The sequence below is a fragment of the Corylus avellana genome, chromosome ca5, assembly GCF_901000735.1.
Source record: "Corylus avellana chromosome ca5, CavTom2PMs-1.0".
NCBI classification, from domain to species: domain Eukaryota; kingdom Viridiplantae; phylum Streptophyta; class Magnoliopsida; order Fagales; family Betulaceae; genus Corylus; species Corylus avellana.
The window spans coordinates 17,884,556-17,905,795 of NC_081545.1; the positions used below are offsets into that span (position 1 = coordinate 17,884,556).

At 34.2% G+C, this 21,240-nt stretch overlaps 2 pseudogenes; both read left to right on the plus strand.

The window, feature by feature from the left end:
• The first annotated feature begins 811 nt into the window (after positions 1–811).
• Positions 812–956, plus strand: LOC132183453 (U2 spliceosomal RNA; annotated as a pseudogene).
• Positions 957–14,051: 13,095 nt separating this feature from the next.
• Positions 14,052–14,195, plus strand: LOC132183455 (U2 spliceosomal RNA; annotated as a pseudogene).
• The last annotated feature ends 7,045 nt before the right edge of the window (positions 14,196–21,240 follow it).

The window sequence follows — 21,240 nt, forward strand, 5'->3', positions numbered from 1 at the left end:
TTGTCGTCCGATTGAGCTGAAATTTTGCAGGGACGTTCATAACACATGAATCTACATTATGAACGGTGAAGATTGGATTCTGAGTATTCTATATCAGTGTTTGAGTCGTGAACAGTAACATCTGCATTTTGGAATTGAATTAAGCCAACACAAGAACTAACATTCAAGATCAACTTTACACGAAACTTTTGGAGGATTACACTATTCTTTTGTAGATTTACGTGGAAAAACCAAAGCCATTGGTTTAATATCTACGACTACGATAGAGACAGTGATGTATGCGTGAATTGCATTTGGAAGATTAGAACTACTGGTGCATGTTTTCTAGACCCCAAAAGAAACGAGTATGATTTATGCTATTGGTGGACTGATCAAAATTCACCTGATTGTGCATGACTATTATTATTATTATTATTTGATCCAATTGTTTCAAACTTTCGATAGAATGCATCACAGTGGTGATACTTCTTGTGGGCTTGATGTTCATAGTGGCTACGCCAACAAAATTGAGGTAGTGTTTTGCGTGCAATGACATAAATCCGTGTACTCTTGACCCATAGATCCTTGAAGTATTGATCAAATTCAAAATAAAAATAAAATTATAGTCTTTTTTTTTTTTTTCCCTTTCTAAATTTCAAGTTGACTCTTTTTCATATAAATAATGAGTACCATGTCTATTCTCCTTGAAATCTTTCATTATAGGTAAAGGATTAAATCCTTCTAAGAAATCATTATAGCAATGTGCTTCTTGTATATAAAAATACTTTTTTCGAATAGAAATATTGGCCATAATAACTAGAGCTCTGTTTGTGTACCGTTCTCAGTCTTTTGGCTAAGATCAAGTGTAGTATTTGTTCTTATCAGTTTAAATATTGTTAAATCACCATTTGTCTCAACAACTTAAGCTGATAGGAAGAGGTAAATTTAATTACTTAATCATTAGTTTAACACCCCTCTTTTAATAGGTGAGGCTCAACATGTGGAATATTTAATTTAAATGGGGGTAAATTAATGGAGTCAATGTTCGATTCCAAAATCTTTGGCTTTGATACCATGTTAAATTACCTTTTGTCCTACATGGTTAAGCTAATAGGAAGATGTAAATTTAATCACTTAATCATTAGTTTAACAAATATCTGATACGTGTTCCATTAGATCACATGATATTAAATTAATCATTTTATTGGAGGAGAACCCATCTATCTCTTTTCCTAATTGTATCATAATTCCTTACGTTGTAAGATGCCAATATCATCATTTGGTCTTCATTGGTTTCCCTATGTCACACGACACAAACAAAAAATAAGAAATATGAAATTCCCAAGAATAGCTTTCCAGGCTTTTTGGAGATTTATATATTTCTAGGAGTAAAAAAGTCTTAAATTCTTGCAGGGATCTCATGAATGATGAACTCACTCAATTTGTTCGGAATGATGTTTGGAATTTGGTTCCAAGACCAAAAGATCAGAATATCATTGGCACTAAATGGATATTCAAGAATAAATCCGACGAGCATGGTACAGTGGTAAGAAACAAAGCTCGATCGGTTGCTCAAGGATCAACTCAAGTTGAAGGAGTGGATTTTGATGAGACGTTCGCACCGGTAGCCAGATTGGAATCTATCAGAATTTTGTTGAGCATCTCATGTCATCTCCAGATCAAATTGTATCAGATCGACGTCAAGAGTGCTTTTCTTAATGGCATTCTTCAAGAAGAAGTATATGTAGCTCAGCCAAAAGGGTTTCAAGATCCAACTTATCCAGATCATGTTTACAAGCTGAAAAAGGCACTTTATGGATTGAAACAAACTCCGAGAGCTTGGTATGAACGTCTGACAACATATCTTCTTAAACATGGGTTCATCCGAGGACAGGCTGACCGTACCTTGTTCATCCGTAGTAAAGGCAGTCAACTACTCATTGTCCAAATTTATGTAGATGACATTTTTTTTGGCTCTACGATCGACTCACAGGCTCATCAATTTTCTACAGAAATGAAGCAAAGTTCGAAATGAGTATGATTGGTGAATTGACCTATTTTCTAGGTTTTCAAGTTCAACAACAAAGGTATCTTTGTGTCTCAACCAAAGTATGCCAAAGATCTTGTGAAGAGATTCAGGTTGGATGGAAAAAGTCATGCTCACACACCCATGAGTACGAGTATTAAGCTGAGTGCAGATGTGGCTAGGAAATCCGTTGACCAAACCTTATACAGAAGCATGATAGGTTGTCTACTTTACCTTACAGCTAGTCGACTAGATATATCTTTCAGTGTTGGTGTATGTGCTCGATTCCAAGCTAATCCAAAGGAATCTCATCTAACAACAGTTAAACGAATCCTCAGGTATGTAAATGGCACTATCAATTTTAGGATTTATTTTTCTACTAATACAAATCTTGAACTTGCAGGATATTCTGATGCTGACTGGGATGGTAATGCTGATGATCGAAAGAGTACATCAGATGGATGTTTTTATGTGGGAACAAATTTGGTCGCCTAGATGAGTAAGAAACAAAACTCCATCTCTCTTTCTACTGCTGAGGCCGAATATATAGCTTCTGGGAGCTACTGCACATAGCTCATCTGGATGAAGCAACTTCTTGCAGACTATGGATTTGCTCAAGGAAAAATGATTGTCTACTGTGACAATACTAGTGCCATCAACATCTCAAAGAATCCGGTTCAACATTCATGCACGAAACACATTGACATTCGTCATCATTTCATCCGTGACTTGGTGGAGACCCAGGTGGTATCCCTTGAATTTATGCCTACTGAACACCAATTACCTGACCTGTTTACAAAACCCCTAGATGGATCTAGGTTTGAGTATCTCAGGAATGCTATTGGTGTATGCGATCTCTCAAGATTGTATACATAGAACATGCCTAGAAATTAAGCATATTGATATTTTTCTATAGCTGTTCTAGGGCATTTTTGTTTGTTTTTGTTTGTTTTGTCTTTATTTTCTTTGAATTTTTTATTTTTGGGATTCTTTTTATTTTATTTGTTTGATAGTCAGTTTCTCATGTCTTGTTTTCAAATGAATATTTTACATCTAAGTGGGGTCAATATTTCTGCGATTTACATCTAATGCTCCATATGTTTATGATCTACCTTGTTCTTCTGAAAACTGTTAAAGAAGTAAGAGTCAGTTTTTCTCATGTTCGAGGTTGTGCACTATTTGCCCCCATTAGGTTTAGATTTTTCATGTGTTTGGGAATTCGGATCAAACATTTTTTTTGGAAGATAGGTAGTGTCAGTTCTATCCACTTGACCAACTCGTTAGTTGAACCTAGCTCCTAAAAATTCCAACATTTTCTTCCATAAAAAAAAAAAAAAAAGGCATAAAATAAGCTCAGATGACTTAGTTTTGCTTCTATGTGTCCCTAAAGAAAGAATCAATGATCAAATCATTGCGGAAATAAATGATTACTAAAGGACATGGTAAAAGCGAATCATTAGTCGCAGGGGGAGTGTATCGGATGAGGGAATCTAGGTCCTAACATTATAAGGTTTTACTGTGGCTTGAATCAGACTGTTTGTCTTTCATTTACAAAATGTCTGCCCAGATTTACCTTCCACTAATGAAAGCTTATTTAATGGGAGTTTTCACACACTACACCCTCACATGAGATTTCAGATTATTGCCTATTTGACTGAATTCACAGAACAAGAATGTGTCATGCATATGATACATTTATGGTGTGAGTGTAATTTGTTGATCACTCCAAATTGTTAAGATATTCATAAGGACACACATGATTTATTGGATATCTAAACAAGTTTTGTTTTTCTTTTTCTTCCTTTAAAAAAAAAATGATGAATTAAGTTTTTTTCTTTTATTTTTGTTGAGGGGATGCGGTCCGGACACGGCACTTACCTATCCAGACACGGCCATCGCATTGTTTTTAAAAACACCTGAATTTTTTTTTTCCTTTCGTCATTTCCTGCATCCTCTCTCTCGGCCCAAAGCATTTCTCCCTCAAAAATTTTTTTGTGTTTCATTTTTTTTCTTCTTTCTTTTTCCTTCTCTGTGCTTCCATCTCTTCCACTTAAAGGCTCAATACTTCAATCTTCCAAGGTATGTTTTCTTCCTTCATTCTTTTCAGATTTGATTTCAAATCAAATTCTAGCATTTGAATGTTTGGGTTTCATTTTGCAATTCCGAATTGATTGAGTACTTGATTCACATTGATTATTCTTTCTATCTCATATGATTGTTGCAAACTACATGCACTTTGATGTATTTAGGAATGGTTCTTAATCTTGACATGTGTTTTCCATGCCTACATTTTTTTTGCATACAATGTGTTTGATAAAATGTCTCAAAGATTCCGGTTTTCAACTTTGAATTCTTCAATTACATTGCTATATTTCACTGTTATTGGTCTTTAGATATTGGTTGGGATGTTCCTAGACAAGGTATTTTCAGTTTTCGTGCATTCTTTTTCTTCATGTTATATTCAATACCTTAATGCTTATCACATGTTCGATAGAATGTCTACATGACATATGTTTGCCTCTATCTTCACTTTTCCTTGTGAAATAAATTATTTTTGTTGTGTTCAACATTTATTATTTGTTTCTGGTGCATCTATCTCATTTTTGGAATCACATGTTTCCTATCAAATTTTTTTTTCAATCTAATTTCTTCCAGTGATTTGTGCTATTATTTTATCATTTACTTCCTTCTTTGGGATGTGAATGCAGAAAATGGTGTATCCAATTTTGGAATCCATGCCAAGGAGGAATCGCACTCGAGAAGAAAAATCAATCTTACAAGACAAGATTTTGACACGCAACATTGTGATCGAGCGTGGAGTGGAGCAAACTGATCTTCGAGTGGAACCGTTTCGATTCATTCATGAAATATTCCAGGCCAATCAATGGACCTCTTTGTTCGTTCCTGTTAATGCATACACTCGATTAGTTCGGGAATTCTACTACAACATCGAAGACATTGACTTGGTTGGTCCTCCGTCATTCAAGACCAAGGTCTCCGGGAAAATTCTCAATGTCACTCCTGAGTTGATAAGTGAAGTTACTGGGATTCCTTTGACAAATGAGAAGCCGCCTCCATTTTTGGAGACCGAGCCATAACCAACTAAAGCGGAAATCATGGCAATTCTTAATCCAAGTCGGGAGCTTGTATGGGACGAAGACAAGAACAAAATTCCGATTGGTCATGTACGGGCTCCAGAGAGGCTATTAACACGGATTGTGCTACAGAATATTTGGCCAATATCTCGAAATAGTCATGTGACTATCGAACGAGCAATGATGATTTATGGCATCATTAACCGTGTTGAGTTTTGTTTATGCACTCAGATAGTGTTGACAATGATTGAGCTCCATGAAGATCATTCTATTGCCTTACCTTATGGCGGCCTCATCACAAAGATCTTCCACGCCACTTTGCCAAAAATTGCTGCAAATGAACATGTGGAATCTCCTGAAGGTTATTTTGGCGAAGCAACAGTGATGAAGTCAAATGCCCAACTTAGGCTTCATGCTCCAGTTGCCCATGCTCCACCGATCGTTCAAGATCCTCCAGCTGCGTCCTCCTCGGGATCATCAGATTTTTCAAGTCAATTAAATACAATAATTGACTTACTTCAAGCTCAAGGCCAAAGCATTGACGCTATCAACACTCATCTGACGACTTTGGAGAAAGATGTGAAGTCTATCAAGGACAGCTTTTGGCAAGAATAATCTTTCCTCCTGTTTTTGCTTTGCATTCCTTTTGGCAAGAATATTTTTTTTGGTTTCTTATGGCTACTTATTTAAGATTTAATGGGTTGTTTTGATTAAACTCTAGAATTTCTTTTTTTTTTTTTTTTGGTGCTTCCTTTGTCCTTCCGAGACAACAAGGGGGAGTTGATTTTAAGTGTCATTTTCATGTACTACAATTATTTTTCTCACCGAATGGCCAAAGGGGGAGTTTCTTAGTTTAGGTTTTGGTACATTCGGTTTGCATGTAAGTTGTTGAAAATGAGCACCTCAGCATGTCCAGGAAGCAGATTCTAGAAGGCCCTGTCCGGACCCAATTTCAAGAGAATACATGTTGAAGGGCCTATCCGGACCGTCAGAAGCCGGGTCCGGACACAAAATCCACATAGTTGATTTTTATGTGCATGTCCGGACCGCCAAAAGCGGGGTCCGGACCCCATTTCCAGCAAGCTATATATTGAGAGATGGGTCCGGACCGCCAGAAGCTGGGTCCAGACTCAAGTTCCAATAAGGTGCAATTATGAGTGAGGTCCGGACCATCAGAAGCTGGGTCCGGACCCAATTTCCAGCAAGCCCGTTGTGCATGGCATGTTCAGACACATGATTTGGGTGTTCGGACTCCACGTGGTTACGTGTAGGTAACCCTAGCCATGTGCGGACACCTAATTATCTATGTCCGGACATGGTTGCTGAATTATTGTTTTTTCTCTATTTAAACAAAAGGTTTTGCCTAATATAGGTACGTATTTTGGAGAGAAAAATTAGAGAGCTTAGAGAGAGATATTATTCTAGTTTACTTGAGAATTGAAAATACGTGAAGTCAATCAGAGTTCCGGTGAAAGGAAATCGTTTAGAAGAATTGTGCCAGATGTTCTGGAAAGGGCTACTGAGGTAGAAGTCAAGTGGGTCGCTTGTCGTGTACAAGGAAGAGTCAAAGGTTTTGTAATTCTTCTTGTATTCCTTATTTTTCTTATAGTGGATTGATTTCCTGGGATTGGCTGCCCCGAAGAAGTTTTACATTTAGAGTGTTCTCTAAATGGTTTCCTCTTCGTAATCAAATATCTGTGTTCTTGATTGTTTATTTCATATCTGTATTTGGTTGAATTTTAACTGTTAGGTTAGATCTTATTCTGCGTAATTTTTGTGAAACACCTAGACATTTGAATAGGTGTCATCCGGAGTCGTTTTTAGAATTTTCAGAAATAGCCCCAATAAGTTTAAAGTGTGCGGAAGTGATACATCAAACTACCAAAGTGTGTCAAAAATGTTTGTCTTATTTTATTTTTTATTTTTTAAAAAAAGAACGAAAAAAGGGGTGGCCGCCACCCCTGGGGTAGTTGGTGAGGCTCTCCAAAGATTGGGGTGGCCCTAGATCTGGTTGGACGTGGTAGCAAGCACTAAACCTAGTGTTTATGTAGAACACAACAATTACCACGCAAGAAGATCATAAGTAAAAGGAAGGGCATTATGGCAACTTATGAGTCAAAGTGGTCACTTGCAAGGCACCTTACCACTTTTCCATCAAAACTGACAAGATTGCCTAACGACATGGCCTTTTTGCCACATTTTGGTAATTTGACGTATCAAACGTTCACACTTGTAATTTTATGGGATTTTATAAAACACACCTCAGATTGGATGGGGATTCTCGATATTTTTCCCATTAGTAAAATATGCACACATTATGGCTTACTTTGCATCCTTCGATTAGATTTAAGAAAAAAATTCTGAATTGGTACATATGGTTTGAGGTCTTGACAAATAGTTCAGTGGGGTTTCAAAAGTTACAAAACACTCCCTCTCGTAGGCACCAAAAAGAAAAAAAGAAAAAAAAAAGGTCACTTCCCCAAGAAAAGTTGACATAATTTGTTAGTGGGCCACACAAACACAAAATATATTATGACATGTTTAAATTACAATCGAAAATAAAAATAAAAATTAAAAAAAATATCAAAACACTAAATATAAAAATATAAGATGGGGTGGCCGAAACCACTCATGGCCATTTGAGCATATTTGAGGGTGGCTGAACCACCCTTACGACCATTGAGGGTGGTTCGGCCAACTCAAATGCCAAAAATATAAAATTTTTAAATTTAGAAGAAAAAAAAATTGAGGAGTTCGAGTGATCCGTTTTGGCCAAATGGGGGTGTATATATCCCTTTGGCTTTAAAATAAGACATATTTTCTTTGTGAAACCAATAACCATAAAACTCACCTTCTCGGACCATATAATATACTAGAGCTATAACTGAAACAATTTGACATAAGTAAACTTGAACGGCATTACGTACCTAAACAAGGGTTGTTTTTACATAATGCCAAAAGAAACGGTTAATTAAAGCTGTCTGAAAAAACAAATTAAAACAAAAAATGCTTAAAAGAGCATATTTGTTAGGTTCTATTAGCAAATGTAAATAGAACCTAACTTAATTAACACCCTTTTTTTTTAGTAAATAAATTAGGTATTCACTACGTGATTTGTTCATATTTCCTTCAAATAGTATTTGTTAAAGTGTTTTTTTTTTTTTTCTATGGTCTTTCGCCAATAATTTTCACCACTATATATATATAGTTCCTAGACACCATTTGAAAGTCACTCAGATTTTTTTTTTTTTAATAAAGCTAGCCTACAAAGTTTACCAAAAACAAAAACACCATGATCTCATTCAGTAGACTTGCAGTGTTTCTACTAATGTGGCTTACGTTGTTTGTGATTGAGTTTAATAATGTTGCTGGAATAGGAAAACATCACCCAAAAACTGTAAAAATCATTAATGATTTAGGCCATGGATTGCCTCTTACCCTTGCCTGTAAATCAAAGAACGACGATCTTGGTGTCCACACATTGAAACCAAATGGCTTCTTTGAGTTCAACTTTACACCAAACTTCTGGGGGACTACACTATTCTTTTGTAGATTTACGTGGAAAAATCAAAGCCATTGGTTTAATATCTACGACTACGCTAGAGGTGATGAATGCGTGAACTGCACTTGGAAGATTAGAACTACTGGTGCATGTTTTCTAGACCCCAAGAGAAACGAGTACGATTTATGCTATTTGTGGACTGATCAAAACTCACCTGATCGTGCATGATTACAAGCCAACGACATTCAAAATGAAGAGTTTATCAAGTGAATTGTGAAATAAAGAGCAACTGAAAGTCATTATTATTATTATTTGATCCAATTGTTTCAAAGTTTCGATGGAATCACATTTATATCTCCGCTACTAGTGCTTTATCAATCTCAATCCCCTTCTCTACCTCCACTATAGTGACAATTCTTCTTTATGCTTGATAACTCCTCCGTCATTGGTCTATGTCATGCTCTTAGAAATAGAACCATAAGAAAACAAAAGACCGACTGGAAACCAATTTCGTTATTCTAAAGGATTCGTGAAAACAAAACTGAAAAAAACGAATAAAACCTCACCCCATACATCACTACTAAAAGCAGATCTAGAGAGAATACATTCTTATTTAAAAACAACAAAAATACAATAATCAAAACCCAACACATACTCACGCGTTCCTCGCACCACCGCCAACCAGCTACGCGCAACTAGAAAGCACCCCAAGGACCATTGACACACACAGCTTGATCGATCTATGGTAGAGGATGGAAAAATGAGGGGGAAGGAGAAAGGGGGCGCGGAGGAGGGAGTCGTAATTCGCTCACCCACCCAGCTCTGCTATGCTTTCTCATCGCTGCTCTTTTTCTAGGGTTTGACTGCTCTTAAATAAAAATAAAATCCAAAATATTCTTTTAATAATTATATTTGTATCTTACTCTTCTTTTTTGTTTGTAGTTTATTCTAAATAATTTTGGGTAAAAATGCAAAATTAATCTTTGTGATTTACCGGATTTGCTATTAACTCCCGACGGTATTAAAATGAACTCAAAGTTCCTTCAGGTATGTAAAAAAAATAATTTAGTCCTTATAGTCAAATTGCGTTCACTAACTTAACAGATTTTGATAGCGTGAAACGTCAGAGCTAATAAAGTTGTGATACTTGTTCGATTTAAGTTAGTGTCACACTAACTGAATCTATTAAATTAGTAGACAAAATTTTACTATAAGGACTAATTTGTTTTTCTTTTTTTTATTTTTTGGAATAACTCAAGGACATTTGAGTTCATTTTTATATTACATAGAACTAATTGTAAATTAGGTAAACCACAAGAACTAATTTTGCATTTTTTTCCTTAATTTTGAATCACAAATGTGGCTATTGATTTAATTGTATCATAATGATTAAGTTGAGCTAATTATACGTCATATATATGGTATTTAAATGAATGATTTGGTTTTAATTATACTCATATCGCATCTAGATATAATTAAATAGATCCGTTTCACATTTGCTTAACCTAGTGGATAAATGTCATCAAGAGGTAACGCAATTGGCTGAGACCACGCATAATGAAGCGGAGGTCACCAGTTCGAATCCCTCTCCTCATTCTTATGCGAACATGTCAAAAACCAAAAAAAAAACAAAACAAAAAAAAAAAGATTCAATGGATAAATAAAATTATATAGTTAGAACATTGAATAACTTTCAAACGAATAAAACAAAAAATCCTAATGAGCCACATAAACACCAATCATGATTCATATTGTGACACGTTTGACTTACAATAGAAAATTAAAAATATATCAAAAAACTAGATAAAAAATATATAAAATGGGGATTGGCCAAACCCCCACCAAATGGAGGTGGCCGAAACGATGGCTAGCCATCCGAGCATATTTGGGGGCGGCCAAACCACCCCTATGGCCATTGAGGGTGTTTCAGCCAAGTCAAATGGCGAATATATATATATATATAGAGAGAGAGAGAGAGAGGGAGAGAGAGAGAGAGAGGTCGAGTCATCCGTTTTGGCCAAAAGGGGTGTATCGCTCCAGCTTTTAAATAAGCCATATTTCTTTGTGGAACCACGTACAAAACTCACATTCTTAGACCATATAAACATATTAGAGCTATAACTAAAACACTTTGATATAAATAAACTTTAATGTCATTATATACCTAAACTAATGTTGTTTTTGCGTAACGTCAAAAGAAACAGATAATTAAAGTAGTCTAAAGAAATGAATTAAAACAAAAACGCATAAAAGAGCATATTTGTTTGGAATACGTATTAAATTAGCAAATGTAAATAGAATCTAACTTAGGCTTTGTTTGTTTCGGCATAAAATATTTTCCGTTGTAAAATATTTTTAGGAAAGTCATTTTACAGGAAATTAAAGAAAACAAATTCTGGCGTTTGGCGTGCGCACGGAAAATATTTTCAGGGAAGTCATTTTATAGCAAAATGTTTTACAATGAAAACATTTTTCGGCATTTGACGCACGCACGGAAAATCACTAATTTTTTTTTTTATATTTTCTTTCAACCATATTAGCCTATAATATAATTTTGAAAAATTAAACTAAAAATTATGTTTAATTAAAATATACAAATTAACTAACAATAATTTAGTGTTTAATATGATTTTGTGTACACACAAAATACCGAAAAATATTTTTCAGGAAAATGTTTTCTGTTGAAAACATTTTTTGACGTTGGGGACCCGCCTGATTTTTCGTTCATGCCCAAATACCGAAAAATGTTTTCCAAAAAATCATTTTAAATTTCTACTGAAAATATTTTTTGACAAGTCCTAGGTGGGTTTTGGGTGAGTCTCGGTTAAGTTTCGGGCAAGTCCCGGATGGGTCTTGGACGAGTCCTGGTCAAGTCCCAGACGGGTCCCGACGGGATCCCAAGCAGGTCTTGTCGGGTTTCGGTCAAGTCTCGGGTGAGTCCTGGTCATGTCCTAGGCAGGTCCTGAGCTGGTCCCGGCTAGGTCCCGGGCAGGTCCCGGTCAAGTCCCAACTAGGTCCCGAGCAAGTCTCGGAAAAGTCCCAGTCAAATCCCAGGCGAGTACCGGCCAGGTCAGGTCTCGGGACTTGACTGAAACAATTTGATATAAAAATACTTTAATGTCATTATACCTAAACTATTGTTGTTTTCACATAACTCCAAAAGAAACCGATAATTAACGCTGTCTAAAGAAATGAATTAAAACAAAAACGCTTAAAAGAGCATATTTGTTTGGAATACGTATTAAAGTAGCAAATGTAAATAAAATCTAACTTCATACCCCTTTTCTTTCGTAAGTAAACAACTGGCATTCACTAAGAGCACTAGCAACAGATGCTCTATATGCCATTCCCTTCCCTATGCCTAGGAAAAATTTTAAAAAAACCACAAAAACACACCCACATCAAAAGCCCTATATTTAACCTACACCAAAGGATCTCTACCGTATTTCCCAATGCATTGGGAAACACTGTAGATACCAATGCTTTATTAAATTATAAACAAATCATTTTCTCTCATCTCTCCTTCACGTGTCCCAACAATTCTCCTACCTCTCTCCTCTCTAATTGGTTGCAATGATACAAAATAATTAGTATTTAATTCATATAGGGAAAAATAAGGGAATCTATTGTGAAGTATTTTTTTATAGACAATCAAAAAGTAGTTTTATTCCTTAAATTGAGGGAAAATGGTTGGGAAACTGCTGCTAGTGCACTAGTAGCAGAGGCCATATGTCATTATATGTCATTCCCTTCATTATGTTTAGGAAAAATTTGAAGAAAACCACAAAAACCTACTCACATCAAATTCCATACATTTAAACCAACTCTCAAGGGTTGCTATAGTATTTTCCAATGTGTAGGGAACCAAAAATACATTATTTTAATATAAACATTTCTCTTTCCCCTCTCCTCTTTCATATTTTTGTTTTTAATTGAGATTGTGTTGGAATTTTGTGAAAAAAGAGAGGGTAGGTAGGAAACTTGTATTTTGTAAAGAAATAATATTTTAATGGTATAGGGAAAGGTAATGGAAGCTATTGTGATAGAGAAGTAAAATGTAATTTTATGCCTTAAATTTAGGAAAAATCAAAGAGAAATTACTGCAAGTGCTCTAAGTGATTTGTGTAACAAAAGAAGATTTTCTTGAATCCTTTTCTTTTGTAGAAGAGATTTTTAAGGAAGAAGGAATACATAATATGAAATCACGTCTCCTTTATTGTCTATCTTTGACTTCCTTTTCTACTTGTTTTCCTTCTGTATATGCTACCAGAATATTTCATTACAAGTTTAGCCAAGCTTTCCTTTTCTACAATTTATTTCCTTGATTGTCATTGCGCTTTCTTCATGATCCACGGCATCTAGAAAAAAACTTTAAGGTCTTTAGCCAATATTTTTCACCACTATATATACAGTTCCTGGAGACCATTTGAAAGTCGCTCATATTTTTTTAATAAAGCCACCCAGCGTAGATTGCAAAAAAAAAGAAAAACATGATCTCATTCAGTAGACTTGTAGTGTTGCTAGTAATGTGGCTTATGTTGTCTTTGAAAGAGTTTACTATTGTTGCCGGAATTGGGGAGCATCACCCAAAAACTGTCAAAATCATTGATGATTTAGGCAATGGCTTGCCTCTTACCCTTGGCTGTAAATCGAAGAACAACGATCTTGGTGTCCACACACTGAAACCAAATGGCTTCTTCAAGATCAACTTTACACCAAACTTTTGGGGGATAACACTATTCTTTTGTAGATTTGCGTGGAATAATGAAAGTCATTGGTTTAATATCTACGACTACGCTAGAGAAAGTGATGTATGCATGAATTGAAATTCGAAGATTAGAACAATCGGTGCATGTTTTCTAGACCCCAAGAGAAATGAGTATGATTTATGCTATCGTTGGACTGATCAAAATTCACTTGATCGTGCATGACTATTATTATTATTATTTGATCCAATTGTTTCAAACTTTTGATAGAATGCATCACAGTGGTGATACTTATTGTGGGCTTGATGTTCATAGTGGCTACGCCAACAAAATTGAGGTAGTGTTTTGCGTGCAATGACATAAATCCGTGTACTCTTGATCCATAGATCCTTGAAGTATTCATCGAATTCAAAATAAAAACAAAATTATAGTCTTTTTTTTTTTTCCTTTCTAAATTTCAAGTTGACTCTTTTGCATATAAATAATGAGTACCATGTCTATTCTTCCTGAAATCTTTCATTATAGGTAAAGGATTAAATCCTTCTAAGAAATAAAGTTTGTTTTTTTTTTTTTTTTTATCTGAATGTGAATCAAACAAACCGAAGGGACCCTGAACTATTAAAAGATTAAGAAAAAGAATCACACATTTACTACTAAACTATACATGTAACAATGTGGTTATTGTATATAAAAATACTTTTTCGAATAGACATATTGGCCATAATAACTAGAGCTCTGTTTGTGTAACTTTCTCAGTCTTTTGGCTAAGATCAAGTGTAGTATTTATTCTTATCAGTTTAATATTGTTAAATCACCACTTGTCCCAACAACTTAAGCTGATAGGAAGAGGTAAATTTAATTAATTAATTATTAGTTTAACACTCCCTTTTTAATAGGTGAGGCTCAACATGTGGAATATTTAATTTAAATGGGGGTGAATTAATGGAGTCAATGTTCGATTCCAAGACCTTTGGCTCTGATACCATGTTAATTTACCATTTGTCCTACAAGGTTAAACTAATAGGAAGATGTAAATTTAATCACTTAATTATTAGTTTAACAAATATCTGATACATGTTCCATTAGATCACATGATATTAAATTAATCATTTTATTGGAGGAGAACGCATCTATCACTTTTCCTAATTGTATCAGAATTCCTTACATTGTAAGATGCCAATATCATCATGTGGTCTTCACTGGTTTCCCTATGTCACACGACACAAACAAAAAATAAGAAATATGAAATTACCAAGAATAGCTTTCCAGGCTTTTTGAACTAACAATTGTTTTTGAAATAGCCCCAATAAGTTTAAAGTGTGCGAAAGTGATACATCAAACTACCAAACTGTGTCAAAAATGTCTGTTTTTTTTTTTAATAAAAAAAAAAAAAAAAAAAGGAAGAAAAAAAGGGGTGGCTGCCAGCCCTAGGGTAGTTGGTGAGCCTCCCCAAAGATTAGGGTGGCCCACGATCTGGTTGGACGTAGTAGCAAGCACTAAACCTAGTGTTTATGTAGAACACAACAATTACCACGCAAGAAGATCACAAGTAAAAAGAAGGGCATTGTGGCAACTTATGAGTCAAAGTGGTCACTTGCAAGGCACCTTACCACTTTTCCATCAAAACTGACAAGATTGCCTAACGACATGGCCTTTTTGCCACATTTTGGTAATTTGACGTATCAAACAGTCACACTTGTAATTTTATGGGATTTTATAAAACACACCTCGTATTTGATGGGGATTTTTGACATTTTTCCCATTAGTAAAATATGCACACTTTATGGCTTACTTTGAATCCTTCGATTAGATTTAAGAAAAAAATTATGAATTGGTACATATGGTTTGAGGTCCTGACAAATAGTTCAGTGGGGTTTCAAAAGTGACTAAACACTCCCTCTCGTAGGCACCAAAAAAAAGAAAGAAAAAAAAAAGTCACTTCCCCAAGAAAAGTTGACATAATTTGTTAGTGGGCCACATAAACACAAAAAATATTATAACATGTTTAAATTAGGGAAAATTCCATATAACCCTCACAAACTACCACTCAATTGACAATGTTCCCCCCAAACTTTCAATTGTGACAATGTCCCCTCCAAATTACAAAAAATTGTTAATGTTCCCCCCAATGACGAAATTACCCTAAGTAAAATTTAAAAAATAAAAAAATAAAAAAAACTAAAACTTCTAGAAAAATCCTAAAACTAACAAAAAAAAAAAAAATCCAAACGTTGGCCATTTTTTTTTTTAAATCAATTTTATAAGAAAAAAATTTCGATTTTTTTATTTATAAAAATTGAAAATTTTCGTTTTTTATTTTTATTTTTGTTTTAGAATTTTATTTAAATAAAAATTTACGTTTAAAAAAAATAAAATTTTCGTTTAATAAAATGAAATTTTTTGTTTTTTAAAACTAAATAAAAAAATAGTTTTTTTTTTTTAAATAAAAATTTCTGTTCTAAAAAAAATAAAAAAATTTTCATTAAAAAAAAATTGTTTATTTTTTAAATTAAAATATTTCGTTTTTTTTTTGAAAAATCAATTTTTTTTTGAATTTATAGGGGTATTTTTGTCTTATTGAGAAATCTATAAGGGCATTTTTGTCTTATTGTTAGTCTTGGTGGGGACATTGTCAATTGGGTGATAGTTTGAGATGAGTATGTGGACTTTACCCTTTAAATTACAATAGAAAATAAAAATAAAAATTTAAAAATATATCAAAACACTAAATATAAAAATATAAGATGGGGTGGCCGAAACCACTCATGGCCATTTGAGCATATTTGAGGGTGGCTGAACCACCCTTACGACCATTGAGGGTGGTTCGGCCAACTCAAATGGCAAAAAAATAAAATTTCTAAATTTAGAAGAAAAAAAATCGAGGAGTTCGAGTGATCCGTTTTGGCCAGATGGGGGTGTATATATCCCTTTGGCTTTTAAATAAGACATATTTTCTTTGTGGAACCAATAACCATAACACTCACCTTCTCGGACCATATAATGTACAAGAGCTATAACTGAAACAATTTGACATAAGTATACTTGAACGGCATTACGTACTTAAACAAGTGTTGTTTTTACATAATGCCAAATGAAACGATTAATTAAAGCTGTCTGAAAAACAAATTAAAACAAAAAATGCTTCAAAGAGCATATTTGTTAGGTTCTATTAGCAAATGTAAACAGAACCTAACTTAATTAACACCCCCTTTTTTTAGTAAATAAATTAGGTATTCACTACGTGATTTGTTCATATTTCCTTCAAATAGTTAATGTTAAAGTGTTTTTTTTTTTTTTTTTTTTTTTTTTTTTTTTTTTTTTTTTTTTTTTTTTTTTTTTTTTTTTTTTTTTTTTTTTTTTTTTTTTTTTTTTTTCAATGGTCTTTTGCAAATAATTTTCACCACTATACATATAGTTCCTAGACACCATTTGAAAGTCACTCAGATTTTTTTTTTTTTTTAATAAAGCTAGCCTGCAAAGTTTACCAAAAACAAAAACACCATGATCTCATTCAGTAGACTTGCAGTGTTTCTATTAGTGTGGCTTACGTTGTCTGTGATTGAGTTTAATAATGTTGCTGGAATTGGGAAACATCACCCAAAAACTGTAAAAATCATTAATGATTTAGGCCATGGATTGCCTCTTACCCTTGCCTGTAAATCAAAGAACGACGATCTTGGTGTCCACACATTGAAACCAAATGGCTTCTTTGAGTTCAACTTTACACCAAACTTCTGGGGGACTACACTATTCTTTTGTAGATTTACGTGGAAAAATCAAAGCCATTGGTTTAATATCTACGACTACACTAGAGGTGATGAATGCGTGAATTGCACTTGGAAGATTAGAACTACTGGTGCATGTTTTCTAGACCCCAAGAGAAACGAGTACGATTTATGCTATTTGTGGACTCATCAAAACTCACCTGATCGTGCATGATTACAAGCCAACGACATTCAAAAAGAAGAGTTTATCAAGTGAATTGTGAAATAAAGAGCAACTGAAAGTCATTATTATAGAAAATTATTATTATTTGATCCAATTGTTTCAAAGTTTCGATGGAATCACGTTTATATCTCCGTTACTAGTGCTTTATCAATCTCAATCCCCTTCGCTACCTCCACTATAGTGACAATTCTTCTTTATGCCTGATAACTCCTCCGTCATTGGTCTATGTCTTGCTTTTAGAAATAGAATCATAAAAAAACAAAAGATCGACTAGAAACCAATTTCGTTATTCTAAAGGATTCGTGAAAACAAAACCTAAGAAAACGAATAAAACCTCACCCCATAGATCACTACTAAAAGCAGATCTAGAGAGAATGCATTCTTATTTAAAAACAACAAAAATACAATAATAAAAACCGAACACACACTCACGCGTTCCACGCACCACCGCTGGCCAGCTACGCGCGGCTAGAAAGCACCCCGAGGACCATTGGCACATGCACCTTAATCGATCTATGCTAGAGAAAGAAAAAATGAGGGGGAAGGAGAAAGGGGCCGCGGACGAGGGAGTCGTAATTCCCACCCCCTTCCCATTCTGCTACACTTTCTCACCGCTGCTCTTTTTCTAGGGTTTGATGACTCTTAAACAAAAATAAAATCCAAAATAAGCTTTTAATAATTATATTTGTATCTTACTCTTCTTTTTTATTTGTAGTTTATTCTAATTAATTTTGGGTAAAAATGCAAAATTAATCTTTAGAGTTTACCTGATTTGCTATTAATTCCCCGTGGTTTTAAAATACACTTAAAATTCCTTCAGGTATGTCAAAAAAACAATTTAGTCCTTGCAGTCAAATTTCGTTCACTGACTTAACAAATTTTGAGCGTGAAATGTTAGACCTAATAAAACTGTGATACTTGTTCGATTTAAGTTAGTGTCGCACTAACGAAATCTATTAAATTAGTAGACAAAATTTGACTATAAGGACTAATCTTTTTTTTTTTTTGGAATAACTCAAGGACATTTGAGTTCATTTTTATCTTACATAGAACTAATTGTAAATTAGGTAAACCAAAAGAACTAATTTGCATTTTTTCCTTAATTTTGAATCACAAATGTGGCTGTAGATTTAATTGTATCATAGTGATTAAGTTAAGCTAATTATATGTCATATATACGGTATTTAAATGAATGATTAGGTTTTAATTATACTCATATCCTATCTAGATATAATTAAATTGATCCGTTTCACATTTGCTTAAGTTAGTGGATAAATGTCCCCAAGAGGTAACTCAATCGGCTGAAACCACGCATAATGAAGTAGAGGTCCCTAGTTCGAATCCCCCTCCCCACTCTTATGCGGACATGTCAAAAAAAAAAAAAAAGATTCAATGGATAAATAAAATTATCTAGTTAGAACATTGAATAACTTTCAAACGAATAGCACATAAAATCCTAATGAGCCGCATAAACACTAACCATTATTCATATTGTGCCACGTTTGACTTACAATAGAAAATTAAAAATATATCAAAAAACTAGATATAAAAAAATAAAATGGGGATTGGCCAAACCACCACCAAATGCCCAAATGGAGGTGGCCGAAACCACCCCTATGGCCGTTGAGGGTGGTTCGGGCAACTCAAATGGCAAATATATATATATATATATAGAGAGAGAGAGAGAGTGAGAGAGAGGGGTGGTCGAGTCATCCGTTTTGGCCAAATGGGGTGTATTGATCCGGCTTTTAATTATGCCATATTTCCTTGTGCAACCACGTACAAAACACACATTCTCAGACCATATAGACATACTAGAGCTATAACTAAAACAATTTGATATAAATGAACTTTAATGTCATTATATTCCTAAACTGATGTTTTTGCGTAACGTCAAAAGAAACAAATAATTAAAGTTGTCTAAAGAAATGAATTAAAACAAAAACGCTTAAAAGCACATATTTGTTTGGAATACGCATTAAATTAGCAAATGTAAATAGAATCTAACTTAGGCTTTGTTTATTTCGGCATAAAATACTTTATGTCGTAAAATATTTTTAGGGAAGTCATTTTACAGGAAAATGTTTTACGATGAAAACATTTTTCGGCATTTGACGCATGCACGGAAAATTACAAATATTTTTTATATTTTCATTCAATCATATTGACCTATAAAATAATTTAAAAATAAAACTAAAAATTATGTTTAATTAAAATATACAAATTAACTAACGATAATTTAGTGTTTAATATGATTTTGCGTACACACAAAATACCGGAAAATATTTTTTAGGAAAATGTTTTCTGCTGAAAACATTTTTCGACGTCAAGGACTTGCCTGATTTTTCGTTCATTCCCAAATACCGAAAAATGTTTTCCAAGAAATCATTTTAAAGGAAAATGTTTTCCGCTAAAAATATTTTTTGACAAGTCCTAGGTGGGTCTTGGGTGAGTCTCGGTCAAGTTTCGAGCAGGTCCCAAATGGTTCATGGGCAAGTCCTGGTCAAGTCCCAGACGGGTCCCGACGGGCTCCCAGGCAGGTCCGGTCGGGTCCCGGTAAAGTCCCGGGTGAGTCCTAGTCAAGTCCTAGGCAAGTCCCGAGTAGGTCCCTGCTGGGTCTCGGGCAGGTCCTGGGCGGGTCCCGGTCAAGTCCCAGATAGGACCTGAGCTAGTCTCGGGCAAGTCCTGGTCAAGTCCCGGGCGAGTCCCGGCCAGGTCAGGTCAAGTCTCGGGACTTGACTGAAACAATTTGATATAAATAAACTTTAATGTCATTGTACCTAAACTATTGTTGTTTTTACGTAATTCCAAAAGAAACGGATAATTAAAGTTGTCTGAAGAAATGAATTAAAACAAAAACGCTGAAAAGAGCATATTTGTTTGGAATACGTATTAAATTAGCAAATGTAAATAGAATCTAACTTAATACCCCTTTTCTTTCGTAAGTAAACAATAGGTATTCACTAAGAGCACAAGCAACAGATGCCCTATATGCCATTCCCTTCCCTATGCTTAAGGAATATTTAGAAAAAACTACAAAAACACACCCACATCAAAAGCCTTATATTTAACCTACACTAAAGGGTATCTACACCAATGCATTGGGAAACACTATAGATACCAATGCTTTATTAAATTATAAACAAATCATTTTCTCTCATCTTTTCTTCACATGTCCCAACAATTCTCCTACCTCTCTCCTCTCTCATTGGTTGCAATGATAAAAATAATTAGTATTTAATTCATATAGGGAAAAATAAGGGAATCTATTGTGAAGTATTTTTTTTATAAAGAATAAAAAAGTAGTTTTATTCCCTAAATTGAGGGAAACGGTTGGGAAACTGCTGCTAGTGCAGTAGTAGCAGATGCCATATATCATTATATGTCATTCCCTTCATTATGTTTAGAAAAAATTTGAAGAAAACACAAAAACCTACTCACATCAAATTTCCTACATTTAAACCAACTCTCAAGGGTTGCTACAACATTTTCCAATGTGTAAGGAACCAAAAATGGTTCCCAATACATTATTTTAATATAAACATTCCTCTTTCCCCTCTCATCTTTCATATTTTTGTCTTTAATAGAGATTGTGTTGGAATTTTGTGAAAAAAGAGAGGGTAGGTAGGAAACTTGTATTTTGTAAATAAATAATATTTTAATGGTATTGGGACAGTTAATGGAAGCTATTGTGATAGAAAAGTAAAAGGTAATTTTGTGCCTTAAATTTAGAAAAAACCAAAGAGAAATTGCTGCTAGTGCTCTAAGTGATTTGTGTAACAAAAGAAGATTTTCTTGAATCATTTTCTTTTGTAGAAGAGATTTTTAAGGAATAATGAATACAGAATATGAAATCACATCTCCTTTATTGTCTGTCTTTGACTTCCTTTTCTACTTGTTTTCCTTCTCTATATGCTGCCACAATTTCATTACAAGTTTAGCCAAGCTTTCCTTTTCTACAATTTATTTGCTTGACAGTCATTG